This window comes from Melospiza melodia, chromosome 2 (genome assembly GCF_035770615.1).
Source record: "Melospiza melodia melodia isolate bMelMel2 chromosome 2, bMelMel2.pri, whole genome shotgun sequence".
In the NCBI taxonomy this organism is placed as follows: domain Eukaryota; kingdom Metazoa; phylum Chordata; class Aves; order Passeriformes; family Passerellidae; genus Melospiza; species Melospiza melodia.
Window position 1 is genome coordinate 115,544,640 of NC_086195.1, and position 26,760 is coordinate 115,571,399.

Genomic DNA, 26,760 nt, shown 5'->3' on the forward strand with positions numbered 1-26,760 from the left:
ATCTAATTGCAGAATAAAAGAAGAAAACATTTTCAAAATGAATGAACAAACCTGAAGTCTTCTCTTTGAAATAAGTATAGAAACTCCCAGGTTCAAAAGCTACATTTCCCAAAGCTACAGTGAAGCTGTTTAACATCTATGCACACATGCACACAGATGCACACTCACACACACACACACACACACACACACACACACACACAAAAAAAGAATTGGAAAAAAGGAAGACTTTTGCCAGTAAGACACATTAAAGGCCAAATTCTGCAAGCCTTTCTCACAGTAATGCTCTCAGTAAGTAGGGCATTACTGTTCAGTAATCCTATTGATCTCACTAGGACAGATTCAGAGTAAAAAATTGGTCAATACAAGCAGGTTGGTAGATTTTGTCTCTAAATTATCATCTTCCTTACATTCTATCTCTACAGGTCAGTACTGTTCCTTGCCGAATGTTTAAAGAAATAATTTGTAAAATTTTTCTTTGCTAAATTCTCAGAGCAGTAAATACTATGAACATTAATTTGCAGCATATATTTCTAATTGCAAAATTATACTCTTTTGGAAGGTATACATTATGAGAAATGTTATTTTATGTCTTTGTATTCTTCATGCCAGCAGAATCCTGAAAGGGAAAAGGATGAGAGGTATATGATTTTCACAAGATATCTACAAGTAATTATTATCTTATAGTCCACTTTTTTTTATTCTTTTATCTTTTTTTAAATATTCTTTTATTATGCAATGTATGCTTATATTTTTTTAATAGTCTTGATTTTGGAGTGACATTTTATCCCTTGAGGGAAAATCACAAATTTCTATCATGAATACTCACAGCTACAAATATACCAACCAAAATCTCATATCTATACCTTAGAAACTGAAAGATAGTGAATAGTGAATGTTTGGCTCAATAAATTTTAACTTTTCAATGTTTATGAAAAGCAGACACAGTAAATGAGTAAACAGCTGAAAGAAAGTCTGCTTTCAATGCAGAAAAGGAAAACACTTCCATTTTAGTTCAGCTCTAGTAATGGCTCTCAGAATCAGGGTGGTACAGAATCACACAAGAAAAAATTGTGTATTTCTAGCCTGAATGTATATAAAGATGTTGATTTGACATCAATGCATTAATTTATAACAGATTTTTTATCAAGAAGTTTAATAGAACTTTGTAAGTTAATGTACAGCAAATTGCATGAGCTGTAATAGCCATCAGTAGTTATTACTACTGTAATGAAGGAAGAGGTTTTATTTACAACAATATGTATATTAAATGTGGTTTTAATATCTGTTATTATTTGTTGTTGTGTATTGCCTAAAGCCTATCTCTTCTGCACAGTTTCTTTTGCCTCAGTGTTCTTTTGCTAATGTCAAATCATTTAAGACAACACTGAAACACATGTAAAGTACCTACATGAATAAATTGAATATTTAATGGTTCAATGCCCTGACCTTTGAGATTACAATACAGGACAAGGAGCACACTTAGCTAAACATAGAGGCAAGGGGGTGTGCATATCCTGAGTGAAGTACTTCAGAAGGGAGAAGCAAAGTCAAGTTAGAACAAATACTCTAGTCCCTGAAGGCCTGCTGCTGGAATCAAATTATAGGCTTGGACTATCACAATTTATTCCTCAAAAAAAGTCATGCTGCACAAGAATATATCATTCACTTGGACAAACAGGTTACAAAGAGCCAAGTGTTAAGCAGTGAAATGTCAATCAGGCAAAGTGGGTTTCTCAGATGCACACACATGCAGCCTGCACACAGACCACATGCACTATCTCACCCCTGGGATCTTATTGCACAACTCATATTTGCCTTAAAGTGAAAACTAGCCAATAAATTAGTTTTCAAGAACCACTAACGCTCCAAGACTCCCTTTCTTTTTACAAGCAATTGTCTGACTACACTAGGAACCCTTACTCTTCTTATCAGGGCACAGTGTTATTTTTGAATGCACCAAATCTGCCTTCAGAAGAAGATTCCAAACTCTTAGAACCCTAAAAAAAAACATAGATTGAACTAATTTTTCATAAAGAAGAAAAAAAAAATTTGACTTGTCCAGTAAGAGTCATTGTCACCTTCTTAACTTTACTTGTGATATAGTTCCATAAAGTTTCATTAGTTGAGGACGTATAAATGCTATGCTTTAAATGGTATGGTATTTGTTATGTATCACACAAGATTGTTTTTATGGACTTCAATCACACCACACTGTACAATACATCTTTCTTTTATCTATTTGAAGAAAGAATTCTTTATGTTCTTCTAAGTTACACAAATTAGTTTTGTGTAACTTAGAAAAACATAAAACATTGTGTTATCTTCAGCTTTCTGAAGAAGAAATTATAACAAGTCAATTAGTGCGCTTGTTACCCTGAACATGAGGAAAATGTACTTCAGGCTATATTTTCTCATATGATAACTGAAATCATAAAATCATAGAATTATGGAATTATGGAATTATTTGGGTTGGAAGGGAACATTATCTAGTTCCAACTCCTCTTCCTTGGGCAGGGACATCTTCTGCTACACCATGTTGCTCAATGCCCCATCCAACATGTTCTATTCCTGTAAGCCACCTGCAGGTGATGGAACATTGTTATAAGGTGTCCAACAAAGCCTTTGCTTCTCCATGTTAAACAACCCCAACTCTCTCAGCCTGTCCTCATAGGAGAGGTGCTTCATCATTCTCCTCTAAACTTACTTCAACAAGTCCACATTGGTCTTATGTTGGGGTCCCCAGAGCGGTAACCAGGTGGGGTCTCATGAGTGGAGTAGAAAGGCACAGAATCCCTTCCCTTGCCCTGCTGGCCATGCTGCTTTTGACGCAGCCCAGTACATGTTTGTCTTTCTGGGCTGCAAGTGCACATTGCTGTCTATGTTGACCTTCTCCTTAACCAAATCTGCTAAGTTCTCAAATTCCCTCTCCTCAGGGCTGCTCTCAATCCGTTTTATCTCCAGCCTGTATTTGTTCTTGGGATCTCTCTCTTTGGCTCTTTGACTGAATCAAGACACAGTGATGACAATTTTGTGATTCATTGTGCTTGCTTATTCACCATTCCCTTCTCTTAGTCATGTTTTATGTCTCTGTGTTCGGCCATTTTGTCACAGTGTATTTGTCCATGTGATAAACCATCCTAACTATATTAGTATGGAAAGAAGCTTTGTTCAGTGTGGATTATGAACAAATATACAGCAGTAAGAAAGTTAATGAAGATGGGGAAGCAGTAACACAGACATTAGACATAGGAGTATTTCCACTTTTATTTTTATTTCTGAGAAGGTACCTCAGAATTATGTTCTTCATCTTCTTTCAATTGCAACATCATGTTAATTCCAGCTTTCTGTAAAAGCAAAATAAAATGTTCAATTTTTTTTTATATTTCAAACACAGAAGACACTGACATACTATATGGCATCATGTACTTTGAGAAATATAGGGGTGTCCTGCAGTAGTCACAAGTCTGGTAATTGCTGGGCATGTCATTCACTTTTGTGTCTTCTATCCAGAGTTCTTTAATTTTCAAGAGGAATATGTGCAGAAATTTGACTCCATCAAACCAGTCACCTTACAAAAGCAGACAGAAACATTATTATGTGAGGTGGGCATTTTATTTCTTCTTTCTGTGTGTGATTCCCTGTGGTTCTGTGCATCAGGGCCCTGTCAGGGTGGAGGGATTGTAAAGCATTATCCTGGGATAATATCATAGACAACAGGATGTGTTTGATTCTGACGGCCACTTTTAAATTCTCTCTGACATCTCTCACCAGCAGAAGGTTTTCTAGCTAATATAGCTTTTCCTCACTCAGAGATGCAAAAGAAATTTTGGCTCTGGGAAGCCAATGGAAGAGATAGATATGGAAAACAATGTAATGTGTAACTACCCCTTACTAGGTACTAAAATGCCTCTCTTTACCCTAACTACTCCTAGAACTCAGTCAAAGAGTAAGGATTTTGTAAAAAATATAATGTTCAGTATTATTTAATCATTGCCCAAGATATTTAATACCTAATAAATATGTCAGAAAGTATTTTAATTTCCTGACACATAGGTAATCTACTAGTTTAGCAATAACAACAGACCAACAAAAGCAGACATTGGAGACATTGGTGAGAAAATCTCCAGCACAATGTTAGGAAAGATGACTTCAATCTTACTTTATTAAGGCTCCAACTCATGTGAGAAATATAAAAAAATAACAATAAAAATAGTGTAAACTGTAAAACAATATTTTACATTAAAGTTCCTAAACATGTACTAACATTAAGATTTCGGATAATTTTATTTTTTTTTAAATAACACGTGAGTATTAGCAACCTATTTATTGGAGGTTTTACCATTATATGATTGATCTTCATGCTTTTTCAGATACTACTTAAACCTCAGCATGTTTTTCATAATAATTTTTTGCATCAAAACATACTACATAACTTTCCACCCTGCAGCTGACCTGAAATCCATCTGCTCTGAAATCTTCCCTCTGAATGGTGTAAAATGCTGAGGGGACACTTTAGAAAACACAGCCTATACAATAATACATTTTTTCCCCTTTCTCCTCTACCACACATACTGAAGACCACAAATGTGATTACATGCATCCTCTGGGACCTAGTCTTGGCAATCCAGTTACCAGAAAACAGCATTTCACTTTATAAAATAATGACAAGTATAATGACGACTGCAGCAGAGACAGCAACAGTATTAATAAAGATGATGGCAGTTAGTGCATGTCAAGTACTAATAGATCACAGTTAGGTGGCTTTAAAAAAGATGAGGGAGATGTCAGACTAGCCCTTTCTCATTTAGAGTGGAGTCTTCAGCATTGGTTTTCTTCATAGAGAAGAAACACATATTTTTATCTTCTGTATATCTGGAAAGTACCTGAGTGATTTTTCCCACCACAGTATTTATGATCCATCAACCAATCAACAATAAAAACAAATTCCTGTAGCATTTAATGTCCCTTAATCTTTCACATATTCATCCCAGTCACATCTGCTGTCTCCTGTGGTGTAGGTAACCACCTCACATGGTATCAGAAAGCAACAACCCAATTGGCACTGAAGATCACTCACGTCACAAAAGTATCTGGAAACCCTTTTGGCCAACAGCCTACACCTCTTCAGCCACCATTTCCCCCAAGCCATGGCTGAGACAAAGCAGCTGAGCCTAGAAAACTTGTTAAACCAGCATCTGGCCTTTCAGACTGCACCTCTGACAGCTGAGGGGGCAGGGATGGGGATAAAGGAATAAAGGATACTGTTGGAATGAATAAGGTAATGGGCACACTTGTCACTTTTCCCAAACTTCTTGTACTTTTGGACTTCATTATGATCAGTCAATGTATTAAATTCACATATTAAAGAGAAAATAGAAAGAGTTAATTACAATCATAAGTATTTTCACACTTTGTTTTGTAATTTCTCCCACTACAATGTTCTTACAATGGGAGAAATTATATATATGTTAACATTGGAAATAAAAATAATTTAAATTCTTAAGGAAATAATTTTTAATGGGTCACTATTTCTAATAAAAATGCAATTCTTTACTAAATGAACTGTGCATACTCCTACATGAGAGTAAGTTGTTCCTTTTATGTAGAAGACATATGGAAATAGACAATTACTCTGAGCTTAACCACACATAAAACACTCAAATAAACAATAATTCTGTTGTAACTTCAGGTTATTTTTCCTCCAAAGCTCTGTTTGCTCTTATATCCCAGAGATAAAGTTCAAAATCCTGGTCTGGAAGGCTTTACAACTCCCATCAGTTTCAGCAGACCCAGAACTGATCATGGTTCTGTAACATAGGATCATGTATTCTGCAAGTTTAAATAGCTCATGGATCACTGCTGCTCACATACTGGATATGACCCAAAGCTCATTAAAGAAAAAAAAAAGAGATTAGTGTTGTTAACCTTAATGGGCTTTGGATCAGGCCTGAAAATGCACAACACCTGAAATATTCTGTGAAGGATCTGTAAAAGATCAAAATACAGGTTTCACTGTTCCACCATGAATTTTATTCAAAATATCTCAAATGTATTGCTTTGCCCAAAACCAACAACAGCAACAACAACAAAATTTAGCAAGACATTAAAAAACAGTATTTGTATAATTGTCCTCTATGTCAACATTTTCTGTAAAGTCAGTGGAGTGACCAGTGTCAACAAAGCAATGCATTAAAATCTATCTATCTATCTCTGACTGATTCAGACTGTTTTTTGCTACCCCTGGGGACTCTATTTGTGTCTGTCAAGAACATTTCAGCCTGACAGCTCCTGATTTTCAACAGGGAGGAGAAAAGGCAGAACTAATGGATGTGAATGAGCTTAAAAGCTAGTGAACTTATCAATCACAGAAAACAACTGTATTTTGGGAAGGAAATAGAGGCACTTTGGCAAAAAAAAGTCAATAGGTATTTTTCAGACACTGATAACTATGATCAGGTTTTGGTCAGACTATTTTTGGTCTCGTAGCACTTTTGTCAGCATTGATTATCACATAAAATTTCTCATGCACTGCATGAAATACTTCACATACAGCCTTATAAGCAGGTCAAATTCTGAGTTCCCAGCTAATTTTAACTATGATAAAATGATTTTTTCATTCAATAGGAGCTTGTTTCAATAACAACTGAACAAAATTGAGTGAAGCCTTGGGATCTGAACCAAAGAATCCAATTATACTTACACAGTTTTTGCACAGCTAGTCTATTATTGTTGAGCTGAGTGAGTGCTCATGAATGTGTTTGAAGGCTTGCATATTTTGCATCAGAAGGAATCAGATATTGTATTGCTTTTCTTGAGCAATACTTTGACTGCTCTTTCCATAAGACTTACATGAATGAAGTTAAAAGGAAACTCTGATCTACTAATATAATAGTTATTACTCAAGTTATATTTTCATCTGGTACTTGCTCTTACTCAGGTATTATAAGCAAATATTGACAGAGATCAGAGTTGTGATGGCTTGAGAATTAGATGGGTTATTTTTTAAAAAGTGACCCTAATTATGCTTAACACAGTGAGAACTTTCTCAAACCATACTTCAGACAAAACATTTTAAGATTCAGAAAAAGACTAAAACCCTAAAAAAGTAGAATTCAGTAAATACCAACCTTTTACAGTTATAACTAGTTTAATTGCCAAACAAAACAATTTTAAACGATAAAACTTGATACTTTCAATAAAAATGTCAAAATAAGGCATACTGACAATTTTCTAATCTTATCTCCCTAATGTTCAGAATTGACAGAAATAATGAATTAAGGTTGGGCAAATCAGCATTGTCAGTGGAAAATATATGATGAAAACAATTCAAACTCCCTAATATTCAATGATATATTATCTCTACGTGCCATAAAGCTCAATTGGTGAGATTCTTTATCTGTGTTTTAGAGGCTTGATTGTCATCGAGTGCAGGCACTTTCCAGAAACTTCTGCAGGAAATCTAACTGCTCAGTGAGAGGTTGCAATTTCTTCTCGGTTTAATGCTGGCACATTCAGTGTAAGTTTTTAAACCTGAGCAGTTGGGATGCAAATTAATTATTTAGCAGGTATTTGTCAGTGGATTATGTTTACTGACATTTTCAAAACCTTTTTCTTACCTCAGCTAAAATAGGCTTGCTCTATCCCATTTTCAGAAACCAATGCAGCCTTATTTCCCTGTCTGCACTCCCTGGACTAGACTCTTTCTATAGGCCCTCAGGCTGAAGTGTGTTTTACAAAGCAGAGCCCTGATTTACAGCCCTCTCCCACTATTTTTTGCCTGTGGCTGTCATAACTTAGATAGTGCTTTGAAGTGGATCGTTTGCTACTGGCTTATTAGCTCATCTATTTTCTTTCTCTGTGTACACATTCCTTATGACTACCTTCAGCGCTGAAAATACAATGCTAGCTCCTTCTGAACACACTCTTTAATTACAGCCCACATCCAACTCCAGAGAAAGGCTTTCCAGGTGAGTTAATATTCACATGAATGCAGAAGCAGGCAGCTGAGCCTGCCTCAGTGATTACTGAAGAAAGTGAACATTTTAATCACTAGAAATGAGTGAATTCCTGGATGCTGCAGCTGAAAGTGGTCAGTCACTGACGGGAGATAGAGGGGAAGGCAGACATCAGGGTTGCAAGCTCACAACTGGGAAGGAAAAGACAAACTGGGTTTGCACAGAGCTTTCCTGAATAGTGTGTCTTTTTGTTTCCTCATCCTGCTAGAAACTTCTAATCTCTCTTAAAATCTTCCTGCGGGGTGGCAAGTAAGAGACTGAGAGGCCCCAAATTCACAGCATGGCTATAATGACCTTGCTCTTGAAAGATTTATCTTTGAAGCTCAAGTTGACTATATCCAACTGCTTTTCTCACCAACAGTCCCCTCTTTCTGAATTCTACTTCTTAAAGTCCTGATATGCTCAGAGAAACCCAAAGTGCTGTGCACGCTATTACTGCACTCTGCTGGTTTCCCCTCAGGGCAATCTAAAGTGCCACCCCCCTCCATGCCAAGCCAGTACTTTAAGTAAGTTGTGTAACAGATGAATGATGGGGAAGTAAGTCAGAAGAATGCAAAAAAAAAAAAAAAAAAAAAGTATGAGTTTAAATTTTCAGGGAAAAAAGAAAAGAAAAAAATAAACAGCACAGAATTGCTTCTGTTCTTATACTGGAAATGTTTTCCTGTTACCCGATGACCTTATACTCTTTCAAATTCTACTCTCCACAAATCCTAAGTTTTTGCTTTTTTCCTCTACCATTTCATAAACAACACCTATTTTTCTGTTCCTCAGAGCACCACTGGATGGGAAGCCAAGCTTCTTTTTCCTCTTCTTGTTTTCAGTCAAACCCTCCAAGGGTAGATGCAAGCTGTTTCACTCCTGCTGAACGGATGCTTCAGAGCAAGAATAGTCCCACTGAGACTAAGTGAGATGTCATGCTGGGGACAAAAAATGGGCAGACAGACACACATACATATGCACATGCATTCACACACACATTGAAATGGATCCCCTCATAAGTAAGAGCAGCCCCATACATTTCAGGACTTATGAAATATACAATTATACAATAGCACTGAGCACATTATGCTATTCAAAAGGACTGAAATGTCAGTTTTCTTATCAAATGAGCAAGGTTTTGTGGTGAAAGGCTTACTGTTCCTGTTATCTATGGGTTAGTGGTCAGTTAGTGATAGCAGGCTGTGTCCAGAAAACACCTGGCAAATGTTACTGTCAGGATTTTCAGTGGACCCTCAGGCTTAGTATTGACCTTCACTGTTGAACCCATTAATCTAAATGTGTCCCCCAGACAGCACTACAAACATTACAAGCTGAGGTTCAGATTAAGGAAAATATTAGTCACTTTCACTTATTTGTGAGATCAAATTGAAATATACAGAATTAATAGCCACTAAAGCAACTTAGACTAGCCTTTGCTTTTAGGCCTGGGTCTTATCATTTTTCCCACCATTAGGTGAAATTTATATTCATTTAAGGTTTCTTAAAACTAATAAACAAGACTTCCTGGTTGCTAGACACAACATTAAGAGGCTGTGGACTATGTTTACCTCCATCATTTTAAGGCTACATTAACCAGTTACTGTGCCCAAACAAAAATACAAAGCCAAGAATGTATATTGAGAAATGTCCAAAATTCTAGATGAATCAAGAAAGTCCTAAACAGAGTCTGTTTGAAAGTGTGTGGCCTAATTCTACTTATCATAAAGATATTTTCAATTTTTTCCTCTCTTCTTTAACTACTTTTTTCTGTTTTTACTAAATTTTTATTGTTTCATAACTACTAGGTTTCTATCCTATTGGTATCTCCTTCCTTGAAAGAGTCAATATTTTGCAAAGTATTTTAAATTTGAATGGTAACTCTTGCCTATCAATGTTGAATAAGTTTTGAAATAATGTGAATGAAAGTGTTAAGTTTTGCAATTTTAATGAGAGCTCTCTCATTAACACAGTGGCAACAACAGCAAAACCAGAAACGACAAATTTGTCACGCTGCACCAGATGATATTCTGCATGGTATCTACAATTAAAATATATCACTGTGTCTATTTATTTATTTATTTGTTTATTTATATTCCCCTCTGTGACCTACCATTTTGGTTATTGTTATAGGGACTTTGTTTTAGTGATTTTCAACATCAAGAAATTATATTCTCTACTTTGGGGTATTTGCAAAAATCATATTTCTCTCTTGATGATAACATAGAATTTGAAAATCAAAATTCTCTGAGAACTAGTTATATTTTTCTTAATTTACAACAAATGTGTTTGCTTTAATTAATTGAGATATTTCCTTCTAATAATAATGCTTTTTATTAAGCATTGTATGATAATAACATGGTTTAAAACCAGGACACGGCATCCCCTACCTTAAAATATTTGAAAGAAACATTGTACATGTAAAGAAAGCAAAAGCACATTCTCTAACAAAGCAGGACTCTGCATTAGAGCTTTAATTCAGCTGTTCACAGCTACACCAGAAGCAGCTGGAAATTAAATGTATAATGCAGTTCAGGAGTTAGGAAGTAGAGTGGTGATTACTGAATTGAGATAAAGGAGGAGACCTCACTTATATCTTTGTAACTGAGACCAAAGAAATCCAATGTTAAGAGGGCATGTATGTTAACTTAATACTGAATTTTTTAACATACAATACTGAAGTTACTTTACTGATGGCAAGTAAACTTGACATATATATATATATTTCCCTTAAAAATATGAGCACATGAATGCATGTATGAATGCATGTTTTGTGATGCTAATACAATAGACAATAGTTACTTCCTGTGAATTTTAGCTCTTTAAAATCTGCATCTATATAGCCTCCTGCAGGGACAATTGTGTAGCAGCTAACCAGGGAAAAAAAGCTATTATCAGATCGATGTTTTCTCAGTCATGGAGATTTTAAAACCACGCTCTTAAACTGCATGAAATTAAATCTGTCAAGATCAAGAAGTATTGCATGTGTTTTATGTTTTTGGAAACTGTAACAAAACCAAGCTGAAATGTCATTTAGTATTTCACTAACTACTGACTTAGCATGCTACAGAAGTTGATGTTTTGCATTGTTTTATTTTAAATGAAGGATTTGGAGCAAAAAGCAAAAGAGAGATGCAGGAAAATCTATCTAGTTGCAAAAATAATTTGGCCTTTTTTCTAATTGTGACATCCATGATCTCTACAGATAGTGATATGATGATATGAAGACTGGAAAACAAGAATAAAATGTCAGGGGGAAATATTCCAAGTTGTAAATAAGTTTTGGCACAGTTAAATGGGAAAATCATGATGCTTGGAAATCACTCCACAGAATATGAATACCATGTGTTAAGTTACAGCATTAAATGCTAACAAAAACATGTAGCATTGCAAAATGATTCATAAATTCTTGGCTATATGATAATTATGTTGCTACTGTAAAAGATGACAGACTAACATCAACTTTTGAGAAGAGCTATGTCAATGCAAAATTCTCCTTCATTTAGGACATAGCATATTAAGAAAGGAAAAACAAAAGAACATTAAACACATTCCTTTTGGTCATATAGGCTTTTACAGCACTTTGATATCACAGTGTTTTTTATGTCTTTCACTCCAGTGACTCAGAGACGACAATCACTCCTACGGCAGACTTGATAATCCTTTGCTCTCTCAGTGTTTTGAGCTCTTCACACTAAATCTTTACTTTAAGTGGCAAAGTTTCCCTCTCTCCCCAGCTGGTGCTGCCAGTCATTCCCCAGACCCGAAGGCTCCCACTTTTTAATGTGCGTGCACTCCACTTTTATCTATCGCACAGAGACTACACCTGCAGGAACAATTATTGTAAACCATAGAATAGATTTGCAGAGCAGAGCAGCTGGTGCCAAGGACCTGATGACCACAGGGAGATAATATGGAGTGGTTTTACTTCAGATCAGTCCTCATCTGTCTCCAAGGGTCCAAATACCCATCTGCAGACAGAATGTCCTAGGTGAGCTTCCCAACATGTATTCCTCCACTGTCTCACCTGCAGTGAATCCAATTCCAGCACCCTGAGACTACTCCATTACATGACTCCACCTAAGTGTGGAAAAGCAGAAGTCTTACATTAAAAATGTACTTTTAACGGAAGGTAAAATGGAAATGACACCTGAATCTGCTAGGGAACATAGATATGTAATGTTTACATTTAAAATTGCCTTCTTTTTTTTTTTTTCTTTTTTTTTTTCTGAAAAGAAATTATGTCTTTTATAGAAGTATATGAATGTTTTCCCATTGATGCAGTAAATCCATGGGAGATAATACTGGCTTTTCAATGATCTACCAATAGTTCTTTGGGACTATTTGTTTAAAGTTGGTCCAAAAAGCTATCAGCAGTTAACAACAAACCTTTTATTACAGATGTAAGCTTCAAAGCTTTTCCATGAAGCCAGTTGCTATTAAAGTATTTCCAGTAAAAGTACCTATTGATAGTCATTATTCAGTAAGTACAATATAAAATAGTTCCAGCTACTGCACTGAAAAACTCTTGGCCTCTGTGTTTCACATTCAAAAGAAATTTATCACCTTGTTTTTCTTGCCAGAAAGACTAATTAATATTAAATCTTTTGAATTTCTCTGGATAAAGCTAGCATCTGAGAGCCTAGTATGGTATCCGAGTTCTTTAAAATAAGTCAATAAGTACCTCTTGTGTAATACTGTATGCATTGCATTCTGTTACATTTATTATATAAATTGAAATGAATAACAATATGCAGTTTAACATCCCATGAATATTTTTTATCATTCTCCACCTGTAGTTAATATGCTAACCAACTTCACTGAAAGGCATACAGATGTGGAAAGAGTCTATCTAGGGACTTTAATTATCACCTTGTCAAATTCAAATTATTATCTTGCAAGTTCATTTCCATAAAGTATCCCCTTTGCTGTTGGATGATTTAACATGTGTCTGCTTTTTCTTATCTTATTTGTATCTATCCAGAGGCTTTAAACCTTTCAAAGCTGGCCAGCTCTTTGTCAGATCATGATGTTTACCGTAACTGATTTTGTCAAATACATTTTTGCAAACACTACATTTTGCCAAAGATGGGTCTGTAAAATGTGAAGAGAAACTGGCACACACGACCAATAACGTTGCATAAATCAGACTAAGACTTCAACTATTTCTAAACAGGATTAGCTTTCAGTGAAGAACCAAAGAGCCTGGGGAATGATTTACCTGAAAAAATTCTGGAGACAGTCATTCTTGCTTGGTAAATCATTTCACATTTCAAGAAACCTGGAGTAATTCCAGCTGTAAGGATTGGGTAGACAATATTTTTTATGCTAGTCTGGATCATATGATAGGATAAAAATACCATATGAATATTAATGACAGTGGTTTTTAACCTATTTAAAGGCAACAAAGCAGTGATGAAAATAAATTAAGACAGAAGAGAAATGCCCTATTGTATAAGACTTACATCCTACAAAACTGAAAGTTTAAACTTTTTTTTTTTACATTTTTGTAAAAGAGTGCAGGATAAATGTATTTTTAGTGTGGTGGATGTCTTTGTAAGTGTGGTGAAGCACTGGAACATGTTGTCCAGAGTTGTGGATACTCCATCCCTGGAAGTATTCAAGGCCAGGTTGATGGGGCTCTGAGAAACCTCGTCTAGTGGAAAGTGTCCCTGCCTATGGTAGGGGAGTTGGAGCTCAGTGAGCTTTGAGGTCCCTTCAAATTCAAACCATTCTATGATTCTATAATTCTGTGATATAAGCATAGAATTGATCAATTCCACAAGTTTCTGTTTAGAAAAAATAAAAGCAAAAATGTGGTATCTTGATATAAATCCAATAGCCTGCATATAAAGTTAACTAAATCTGTAAACAGAGAATATGTTTACATTTTTTTAATTCTAAGTTTTTGAATTTCAGTTGCGTGAGAAAACATAAGATTTGTGTAATTACAACTCATAATTAAACTAAGATGCATGTAATTTCTTTAATAATAGAAAAAAAGAAGAATAGTATTTTTGGCAAAGTAAAAACAATAACATAAATGTGACTCTAAAAAAATCCCAAAACCAGCCCAAATCAGAAAGAAAAAGGCAACTAATTAGCTAGCTCTTTGTAAATACTTCCATTTACAGTTTCAAAAAGAGACATGAATTGTTCTTGTTCAAGAGCCATACTACTCACTTGTTTTGATTCAGTTTTTATCTTCTTTCTTGCACTTGCAGTACACTGGAAAAAATTTTAATATATTTAGCAGAATAACTTTCACTTCTAAATAGATACATAATACTGGATAAGTATTAAGGGTTATTATTAAGGATTTCGATATTGGATAATATTATTGTATTATATGCATTAAGGATTCCAATTTTGGATAAATAGTTTAGAGGAAATTTGCAGGAAAAGGAGTAAAATAGGCACACCTTTGGTGATTAGCAGAGGATGGAAAAATCATACTCAAGGCAAATTTGGCTTCTGTTTATTATTTATTAATCATTACCTCCTTTTTATTCCTTTTGGTTTTCATGGATTTAGTCAGTTTAGATTCTGAAATAATTTCACTGGGAATTTAGAGAGACTACTTATAGATGTACGTGAAGAGTCAAAATGTGTGTGTTAAACGTGTTAAAACTGCTTCCAGTGCATCTGTGTAAACCAGAGGTGCAACTTAATCAGTTAGTTCTTGCATAAATTTCAGTAGAGTAGATCAAGAAATTGTATCAGGAGGGTAATTATAATTTATCATGTTTTTTAAGAACAGATGATGCTCCAATGCTCCCCAAATTCTTTCTAATTATAATTAGTGAAGACTACAGTGAAAAAGGTTTGCATAGTTTTCAAAAAAATATGCTCACTTCTTAGAAAAAACCTTCATAAAGACAGCGATGTTAAATAAGTGCTATAGACCAAAATGCAAGCAGGAGGAAAATTTGAAATGTGATTATGGCAATTACATTTCAAATCCAGTGTGGATAAAACTACAGATTAGTATATAAGAAAGAAAACATAACTTGAAGTTAAATTATGATTTTTGACATTAATACATTGCTGAAATGATTTACGTTTCAGGAGCACATAATCGAACAGGACTTGATGTTAGCTCACAACACTTGCCATCCACATCTCTCGCTTCAGCACTAAAATAAAACTGAGGGACATTTTTTTCCTGATCCCATTCCTCACTGCTGCCATCAAAGCTCTCTTTTCTCTTACGGGGTAAGGGATGTCAGAACAATAATCTTCAGCAAAAGAATGGGTTGTCTTGCAGCATTGTTAAGGCTATAACCTCTGCCCAAAGTACAGATTGCAACAGGCTTTGCTGAAGCCTTTGTAATGCAGCAATCCTCACCAGCCGTACAAGCATTCATTTTTCAATAATAGTTTCCCTGACATTTGATATAATGTAAAGGGTATAGAGTAGAGCATGCTAAGCAGTGGTTAAACATGGAAAATTGTCCTCAAAATATATGCCATACTGAAGAATGCCTGTGAACCAATAACATAATTCAGATGCTGTGACTGTGCTGCAATGAATACACCATAGCGGGAAATGCAGCTGTCCACATCACAAACCCTGACAGATAAATGAATGTCCAATCAAAGCAGATTTTGCACCCTTGACCTTAAGGTGAACACCTATTTAAAATCAGGATAATCATGAAGGAAAGAGGAGGAATAGTTAGCACAGCCTGACAATGTTCACATGATTATTTAATGCAAAATTCACAGGAAAATAACATTAAAAACCTACCTTAGTGCCAAAAATTACTGCGTCTTCAAAAATAATTTAATTAGTCATTCCAGCAATTTGAGCAGTATCCCATTTAGTTTCTTTGTTTGAGATATAGAATGACTTTGAAACATTCTTTACTAAATTATTATTATCAATGAAGGCAACAGGTTACTGCCACATGGCACTATGACTTTGCTGGATGAACTGTCCTTTGGGAAATTTTTTTACTTGTTAGACAGGTAGCATTTCTTCCTATCTGTTGTGCTCTGTATTTTGGAATCAAAAGAAAGGCATTCTAGACAAAGGAATTCAAACTCTCTTGATTTTAGATAAAATCAACTTTTGACTTTTGGGAAAAAATAGAGTATTAAATATAAAGTATACATTACTTTTTCTTAGCCCTCATAAGTAAGCTACAATAACTTGTACAGCAAATTAAGAAAGAGAAATGTACTGTAAATAAATCAACTGTGAATGCATGCATAAAAGTGTATTTTTGAAATGCTATAGCAAATTTCATTTTTAGGGGATACACTGGAGACGCACAGGTACAATACTCAATCTATACTGAAACTATCCATAAGGAAAAATTTGACCCCCATTTCCTTCTCTTCTCTGTATGAAAAGGGAACCATTGATTTCTGCCAACTGACAAGCAGTCAAGCATACAAAACAAGTAGCAGACCAACCCATATAGTAATTCCTGTTAATTCTCTCCCCAGGGTTTTTTGTGGTTTTTTGTAGTTTTTTGCGGGATTTTTTGTTTGGTTGCGTTTTTTTTTTCCTGCAAGAGAAACATTGATTTGAACATGTTTTAGTGAATTTTCCAAAATCATACCTTCTTAATAAAGTTTCCCTTCTCAGAATATTGAGATCAGATGCCAGGAACAAAAAACACATGAAAATTCATTAAAAGAAAAATCAAACATCTTGTGTTTCTCTGGAACTATTCTATGCACTGATATTCTGTAGGGGTTTTGTTTCCTTGCTCTATATTTTTTATGTTAAATTTGTTCGGTAGAAGCGCTTAGTCTGGGTTTGTTGATAAGGAGATTGATTAAGTGCAATGAAAACCTAATTTGTTATTGTCATTTAATAGTAATAGGCCTCTATTTTTTGTTCCTCTCTTAAAAGGAGCAAACAATACAAACCAATAAACAAACAACTGCCACCACACCCCACCCCCTGCCCATTATGACGTACAGGATTAAACACAAGAGGAAAATGAGGACTGTGAAGCTGTCCTTGCTTTGGAAGGAAGTGCTGAAGTCCAGACTCCATCTGTTGCTAAACATTTTTACCACCACCAAATAGGATAAGAAGTCCTTTCTAAAACTAAGTTGAAAGAGTTCTATCCTCTCATCATCTTCTTTCTAGAATCCCTAGTGTTATACAAACTTTGGGTTGCACATTTGTAGCTTCTGCTGTCCTCAGTGTGAATGTGGATTAGGTGGAGTGACCTGGCCACTTCAGCATCTTCTCCCTCTCTGCTCTCCCTGCCACACATCAGTTGCAACATTCTGTTCAGGTTAGGAGCAGAAGATGCAGTCTCTGCTGATTGGCTCTTGCTAATGATTTGATCATCCTTGAAAGCTCTGTAAAGAGAAAGCCTAAAGTCTTTTTGGTCCTCAGATGTGTTTTGCTGAAGAATGTAGGTATCCAGAAGAATTAATTGTACATCTGTCTTTTACAGACAGTTTTGGAATATACATTTTTCATTAATGGGGAATTTTTCATTCCTCCCTTGAGAATTGGTAGTCCTTCCCTCAGTTATTATAAAATAAATATGCTGTATCTGTTCTGCAGAAAGTCTACTAAGAATCTTTTTTCACCAGCTAAATTTTGGTCACTGCAAAAGTGAAATGCATTTTAAATTGGAGAGTTTTTTCCTTGTTTGTTTGGGGTTTCTGTGGTTAGAATTTAGTAGCAAAAAAGAAAGAGGAGTATTTATTTCAATAGAGATAATTCTATGAACGTAATGTATCCCTAAAAATAGATGTCTTTGGGTGAAAACAATGGTTTTAATTATTCTCAGCATTTTTCCCTAAAGTCTTTCTCCTTCCCCTCTAAAAGACTTAGATTGAGGCTGGGATTCTGTAAAAGCCCAGATTTTCTAGACACTGAAAAATCTATGTACTTATTTCTTGCATTCTTTCACATGTAACTGTTATTTTTTTCATTAAAAAAAGATAACTTTGCTAATTCTAATTTTCAATCTTACTCTCTTTTACTGCACAGAAAGAAGAAAAAGAGGGCAAAAAAGACATTTAGCTATTTTCAAACATTGTGTAGTTTAATTAGTTTGTTTGAGTAGTCTTTATAATTCATGTAACTGTATTTTACTTTCTTTTCCATTCCTTCTAGTAATATACCTTTGGAAGATTTTTATGTCCAAGGTAATAAAAATACAACTATAACAAGATTAGCATTGTTCCAGATTTACTCTAAAGCCAGCATGCAAAAATCTTTTAATACTTATTGGTACATAGGGTACAGGACTTTAAAAAAATGTAACAATTAAAGACCATGAACAAAAAATAATCATTACTTGAAACTGACAGGTATTAATACCAAAAGGTTGTTTTTTGTTGTAAAAGTTCTAGTACTTTAAACTTCAAGTGTATGAACTGGTAACCAATCAATGTACTTAGGTGACCATTACTCTGTGACCAATGTCAAATGTTTTTAATTAACTAGTTAGGCAAGCTTAAGAAAGCCTGCTGAGCAAAGATGTATGATGTCAAAGCACTCTTTTCCTTTGTCACTTCTATTAGGCAGAGGAAGAATTACGAAAATCAATGGCAAAGGAGGAAGAAAACCAAACCCTTTACTTCAGAGCAGAGCAGAGGTCAATCTGTTTATAGGGGAATTAGGTGGCAATAGTAAAATAGACAATTTGAAAAATATGCTAAAAATTGACACTTGAAGTGGTGATAAAATAAAAGATCCTGTCAGAAATTATTAAGATTCCATGTTATAGTAAAATCTATTTTTCTTTTTCATCAATGTTTTAGACAAATTAAAATCAGATAAAGCTGAGAAAAATGCAAAATCCCATTTGAAATTCATGGAAGTTCTGCATTCAGCATGTGACAGAACAGAAACAGCCTCATCCCTGTTACAGAAATACAGTGGTCTCTCCAAAAGAAGTTGCTTTCCCCATCATTAGCATCCTGTAGGAAGTCCAGAAATATCCCTAATGCTTTGGCACCTTGAAAAGGAAGGAGAAGCATATGTACTTATGACTATTTTCATCCACTGAATGCTTAAAACTAATGTTGATTAAAGTGAACATACATTAACAAATGAGAAATTGGAAAGCATGCATTAATTCTGCCCTACTCTACTTGCTTCTACTTTATCTCCTTTGTCATACAAGTTACACCTACTCCGCCATCAAAAGCCTCTGTAGAATTTAAACTTCTCCACTGGCCACCATTTTACCTCCCTAGTATAAGATCCTAATTTCTAGGTTAAGGAGGCGTTTAGGTCAGTGTCATATGCTGATAGAGTGCCCTGAGGAGAGGTTAGTAACTCCAGCTTGTCTTCCCAGGCTGCCTTTGAGCGCTGTCCCGGCCAGGGCAGCGGTCAGGGCGGTGCCGCAGCATCCCTGAGGCGGGGCAGCGCCCAGGGCACGGCCGCTGCGCTCAATGGCATTCACTGCCGCAGCCACGGGCACGCCAGGGCACCTCCACAGCCCCGGCTGAACCTGTGCCTCGCCTCCTCCGCTGACACTGCGCCTGAAACACGACACAAAGCAAAGAAAAGAAAGGGAAAGAGAAAGGGGAGTGGGGAGGGGGAGGGCGGGCAAGCTCTGCTTTACTGCTCATTCATTTCTCTGCATTCAATCACTCCAAGGCAGTAACTAGCTCAGCCCCAGGCTCCCTTTACATGCACAAAAGAAAAGCAATCCCATTCAGAAGGAGACCATGAGTTATTGATCTCATGCTGAATGTTATGTTCGGTTCAGCAGCACTGTCAGCTCCCTCACACGGAAAGCTTATGTTTCCCACCAACCCTGGTGAATGATATTCAGCTTTTTTGAAAATGAAGTGTTGGGGACTAGGGGTCAAGGGCAGAGACATCTCAGCTTTCATCCTGGGACTTCAGGACACATTCTGGGTCATGATGAAGGGTAAGCCTGCCAGGAATTAATTGTAAAAATACTGTGGATCTTGTTCACCAGAGGAGCAGGCAATTCATGGTTGCTTCACTTTCTAATTCAGACATTAGAAAATGAGCCATAAAGACATCATTTGTTAATGTACATTAGATTTATTTTACCCATTCAAATTAATGAACAAAGTTTTTTGCTAAGACACTTTATAGTTCATTTATTTAGCTTAATATCCTCATTTGCAGAAATATGCAGAGATTTTGTTTTAATCAATTAAGACATTAAAGAGAAAACTTAAATTAAAAATTTATTTCTTATAACGTTTCACTCTCAGCCTTTCTTTACATGAACTATAAATAGCATGATCCCATGTATCAACACTCAGTAGTGTAAATAACTACTTGAGAGAAAGTGAGAGGTATTTTAAAATTAGTTATTGTTACCGTGATGCAAACACAAAACATTTAGACCATATCAAGTCCATATTAATTTCTTGATTAAAAACTTTCAAAACAGAATATTTTGTAATTGTTCCTCTATGAAAATTCTGCCAGGAGTCTAATTGTGGCACAAGGATAGTTTCTTACAATTATCTTTTTTGTTTGTTTTCACAAGTATTCTTTATCAGAGGTCTTTCACTTATTTATTCAGCTTATTAGGCTGTAGTTTTGATCTGCTTGAAGGTAGGGAGCATCTACAGAAGGAGCTGAACAGGCTGGACTCCATTGCAGTGGTATGAAGCTGAACAAGTCAGGTCCTGCACTTAAATAATGACGTCCTCAATACATCGCTACAGGCTGGGGGAAAAGGGGCTGAAAATCTGCCTGGAAGAAAAGGACCTGGTGCTGGTCAGCAGTGGCTAAACAGCACGAGCCAGTGTGTGCCCAAGCAGCCAAGAAGGCCAAAGGCATCCTGGCCTCTATCAGTAGCAGTGAGGCCAGCAGGAGCAGGGCAGTGACTGTGCCCCTGTACTCGGCCCTTGTGAGGCCACACCTTGAATCCTGTGCTCAGTTCTGGGCCACTCCCTACGGGAATGATGCTCAGACTCTGCACTGTGTCCAGGGAAGAGCAATGGAGCTGATGAAGGGTCTGGAAACAAGCCCTATGAGGAGTGGCTGAGGGATCTGGGGTTGTTTGGTCCGGATGGAAGAAGGCTCAGAGGGGACTTTATTGCTTCCTACAGCCACCTGTAAGGAAGTTGTAGCCATTTAGGGGTTGGTCTTTTTTCACAGCTAACATACAACAGGAGGAGGAAATGACTTCAAGTGACATCAAGGGAGGTTTTGATTGGATATTAGGAAAAAATTCTTTATGGAAAGGGTGGTCAAGCATTGGAACAGGATGTCCAGGGAAGTGGTGGTCACTGTCCCTAGAGGAATTAAAAAGATATATAGATATGACATTTAGGCACACGGTTTAATGATGGCCTTAGCAACAGTTGGGCTCGGAGATCTTAAAGATCTTTTCCAACCTAAATGATTCTATGATTAAGCAAAAGACTGAGTAAGCATCTAGAAGAAGGAAGAGACAGATGAATATAGACACTTCAGGGAAACAAAATTAATTCACAAGAAAAGCAAAGTAAAAAAAAAACAATGAATGTAGGAGTGCATATTTAATTGGAACCCAGAGCTGAGACATGGAAACCCCCTTACAGTCTTACTGTCTTTACTTCAATGCAAATTCATTTTGCCTGAGTAATAAGTGCTGTCAGAATGTCATCCCACAATCTTGTTCACATAGTCACACTCTTCTAAAACAAAATTTTATAAATGAGACATACAAATCCATCAACTCAAATTTATGCATTAAAAGTAAAATGATATGCTTACTAATGTTTGCTGTAAATTTAGTCCTTTATTAATCTCAAAACACCCTCAATCATACCAAAGTTTTTGCGCATTAAAAAGTATCTAAATCTCTGAATGCGTTCTGCTAATAAATTCAATTTTTGTGTTTATATTGCAGATTCCCTCTTTTCACAGGATATAATTGATTTACCATTCCATGCACTTGATTGGTCCTCTGAATTATTCAACATTCTTTTTTCCTGTGATTGGATAACTAAAACATTCAAATCGAAAAACATATTTTGAAAAGATCTTCCTGATTAAAATATTTCTTAGTAATATCTAGAGTAATGACATTCATTCTAAATACAAACAATATGAGACTTTATATATATAGACAAATAGGAAAAGAAGCTGGCAAATAACTAAACAGAGCAAATAAAATACCCTGATTTCACAAATGAACATGATAATGAAGATTTTTAATAATTGGTTTAATGTTTTCTCAGCTGGAGTTTTCTCTACTGTTTCTACATGATGAATCTAATATAAATATAGAGATACTTAAATTTTTCATCATTTGACATGGAAATGTTTCTGTAGTTTTGTTGGTTTTTTGGTTTGTTATTGTTGTTGTTGTTGTTGTTTTACTCTCAGCTCTTAACTATAGATACATTACAGGAATGTAATTACTTTAAGGTAATTATTCTAATTTAAAACTAGTAATTTTTTTAGCTCTACGCGTTTCTTCTCATACCATGTGTTTTCTCCACCCTTTTTTTCCTAGTCTTTGTTGAAATTAAGATTCTCCTATGTCTTACTTAGATCCTTAGACTCTGATGAGAACAAATAGGAATTAAAATAGCATAATTAATTTATTGGCATTCATTGGAAATGTCTGTCCAAGGACTTCTTTGAACATTATATCTCTACTTCTAGGTTAATGCATTCCAAATACCACAAAAGCCTATTCTATTTTCTTTTACTGATTTCCTGAGAGAAAGTTCAGGTGGAAGGAAAAACCAAATTCTGTATTGCACTCAGTATTCTGTAGTCATGCAGAAGAGACACAGGCCAGACAGATGAGTGAGTCTGTAATCTTCTATATGGATCTGTTAACATGCCACATATTAGCTTTACAACCACCTGACACCAGAACTCCAGCAGCATTGTGTTAGCACTGGTAGCACTGAAGGAATACTATGTTAATACTGGCAGTATGCATAAAATTATTTATCCTGTTGTGAATACAACCAAAGTTACAATGAGAATTTTCTTCCTCATTTTTGGTCAGTCTGCCACAAAATTGAAAAGAAAAATTAAATGTAAACTTGTTCGATTTATGTATTTTTCTTCTATTGTCATTATTGTTTCTATGACAATCATGTAATGCTGTATCACATATTTCAGTTTACATGTTTTCCTTACTTCCTTCAGTTGCAACTGAATCACACATGATTCACATATGATTCAACACATCTAGTTGCTTGATCATATTGTTTCTAGTAAAATGTTGAAGAATATTTGAGAAAAGTTGTATGGACATTAATTTTTGTGCCATATATAAAAACTTGTCTGGGGAAATGTAATAAATTCCATCTAAACTCACTACACCACATAGGCTCTTTTTTTATAGAAATATTAGTCCACAAGTACTTGGAAGCCAGAGAAGATTTCAGTCTTTTGACAACGATTCCAAAATTTCTTACAAAATCCATCGTAGCCACCATCACTTTGCATAGAAATACGCTTCCCCAGATATAAAATCAAGAGAAAATGCAAAAAGCTAATATCCCACCTACTACACATAATATTTGCATGTGTTTCAGTTTCTTTTTTCTGAGTACCAGTATCTGTCCATAGGCTATCTGACAATACATGAGATTTCCCGTAATAGCATGGAACCTTACAATAAAACTGAGAAACTATTGTCAAAAGAGATAGTGCAGATGAAAGACTTCTCCTAAAATCAGACTTATAGCACATATAAACAGGAAGAAGTTAAATCAGTCTGAAATACAGTGTAGTCTAAAAGCTAATTTAAAATGAGTAGGAGAAATTATTCTCATAAAATTCAAACCCTACAAAAATATTAGGAATAAAAGTAAAGCAAGAGTTACCTAGATTACAATTTAAGCAGGGGGAAAGAATATATTTTTGATAGTTAATTTTGTTTCTAATCCCCCTTATGATTCTGAGGTTTAACTCTGATCTGAACAAAATTCACAGACTTTCCTCTAATTATGATTCCATCGATGAAATATGCCTTTTTTCTTCTCCCCATTTCATAGCTCCCGCTGTGAATTTTACAGTTTCTCGCTGCTCTGCTCTGTATTTGAATTTTTCCTTGTATAAAGACAAACTGTTTGAGTTGCCTCTCAGCTAGTACCCCCTTTAACCTCAGAGCATGACCTCTTGTTTTGCAGCTAGTTACTATCTCTGCTGCTTGCTGATATCAATTTGTTTCTGCTTCATTCGGGATCAGTCGTCTGGGCTCTTGATCCCTTACATGCCCTCACTGGCAAACATCTTTCAGTACCCAGTAAAGGGAAGAAACTCCCAAAATTAAATGAAACAAAGCTTCAGCAGGTAACAAAAACATAATGTCAATCCGCCCACCTCTTGAGGGGTGATTTAAGAACAGATAATGTTTATTCACAGATTGTCTGTTCATAGATGAATAACAGATCACTGGGGTCAGATGACAGAGATTTTGAATTTCAAGAGACAAATTTCAGCTGAGGGGAAGAAGGGTCAAATAGAATGTGCCACCACAGTATATCTGATTGCAGTAGGAATATGGCAAGAAATAGAATTTTAAGCATAATCTGTTACTACATTGAAATGGTAGGAAATTCTCTTTGTTTTTCAAAGCAAATACATTGGAAGTGAAATAAACTGTAGAGAAATGCTTTGAACAAAGGAGAGAGTATATTGAATATTGCTTATTTCCTGTCTTTCTTGAATTGCTTATTTCCTATTTTTTGTGTTCCCTATAGGGAACACAAAAAACTTAAATGATCAGTCTCAAATAAAGAAGAAAATTAATTATAATAAGGCGTGGATTTTTGTGATATAATTATAATTATTTAAATAAAACCGAGTTTATGCTCCCCCTAAGTGTCATGATTCACTGTGATATTGTTTGAGAAAAGTCAACAGAAAACTAAATGAGATATTTGTTTTATTAAATATTATTGCCATAAACTTGAAATATCCTTACCCAGTGATGTAACAGAACCGACACACTATCTTTTGATTTACTAATAATTGCTAAGCAAAAACAGTTAAATATTGAGTAACAAGCTACATATTTGTAAGAAAAATAAAATAAATTTTTGAAAGAAAATGATTGTTTGCTGACATAGTTTTAAAAATTTAATTGAATTATTATTTACTAGGAATATTTGCTCAGTTTCAATGACAGTGCTGCCTTTTCAGAATTCAGCAAGGGGAAATTATGTAGACTAATAAGATTTGACATACCTCATTGAATTCCCAATCCTCCTACATCTTCCCTAGTCATCAAGATTAGACAGGATCTTTCTAATCATTAGATGATACACTCTCTCAAGTCACTGGAATGCTACCTGATATACTCTTTTATTATTATTTGCTACAGTATTTCAACTGTCATGGAAACGAGAATTAGCACATATAAAAAAAATTGCATTTCTCCCATGCTACAATCCATGGAATGCATCCCTACAGCTTGATGAGTACCACACACTGTGTGCAGACAAACAACAGAATTATTTTAATTGTAAAATATCTTGTTTTAAAATTATGTTTAGGGATTTTATAACTTTTTGAACTATTTTGTGTGAATCAGATATTTTCAGAAATCTAATCACAGTAAGATTTACATACCCAGTTAGGAAGAATTTTGTATTAATAATCTCAGTTCCTGAGAATGCAACTTCACAGATAATATTCCCTTAAGAAACTTTCTGATATGACAAACAGATATCCTTGTACGGTTCTTCATTCTTCCCTATCTTCCATTCACACATATATATCCTTATCTAACGGGCACCCATAATTTATTAATCTGAGAATTAAAATCCCATGAAAATTCTGAAATCTTTTCCAGATTTATGCTGATCATTTTGCTTGGGATATGGAAACAGTTTAAAGGAATGGAGAGATTTTCTGCATCAGTAGCAATCAAGGCAAGAGAATGAGCTCTTAATCCTTTTAATTTCTGAATACAGATGTAGCAAAAAACTCCAATCTGCATAGTCATACAGAATTTCATATTCAAGAATAAAATGCAGTTTAACTAAAATCTGCATGTCATACTGCAGTAGACATGTGACTGGAACTTTTGACTGAATATGCAAGCTCAGAAATATTTGGGGAGCCAACTTTCACTCTACTTCAGGTGCCAAATTCCTATGTTTCCATAAAAAAAGGAGAGTTGGTCAGTAACCCTGGCCCAGTTTTGAGCTATTGCAAAAAATCCCTTTCCTGCAGTTCTTATGCCAAAACACTGCTAGCATAGAAATGCACTTTTGTATAATGGCACATAAAAGTGTCTCTGAAATCCACATTAATTATTTCCACTACTACCTCTTTGTTCACAAATTTAGCAAATATATGTGTATTTTAAAGAAATAAAGAAAATTAGTCATATCCCTTCTATGCCATTGTTTTAAATGGCTCATAATACTGTCATATGTGCTCCATTCACACTATTCTCCCAACTATTGTATGCTTTTCATGTCGTTTTTTAAATCTTTCATTAATTCTTTCTTAAACTTTTAAAGAGAAACACATTTTGCCACCTTTACTACTTCATTAACCTCAGTGAGTTATCAGAAATATCTGACACTGACTTTTCTATTTTCCCAAACATGTCACAGAACAATTTATCTGAGCCTGGTGCTTTATCATCCTTTAATCATTCTAATTTTGCAAACACTTTATATGATCTGGGGCTCATAAAACCGTTGTTGTATTTCACTTTCACAGAAAATTTATTCCAGACTTTAGGTTATGGCCTACAGCTGCACTCATAAATATCAAGGCAAAGAATTCATTCATGCTAAATTACCTTCCAGAGATGTGCAGAGTTATTCATACCACTCAGAAGAACACCAAAATTCATATTTCTGTCAAGTTCCA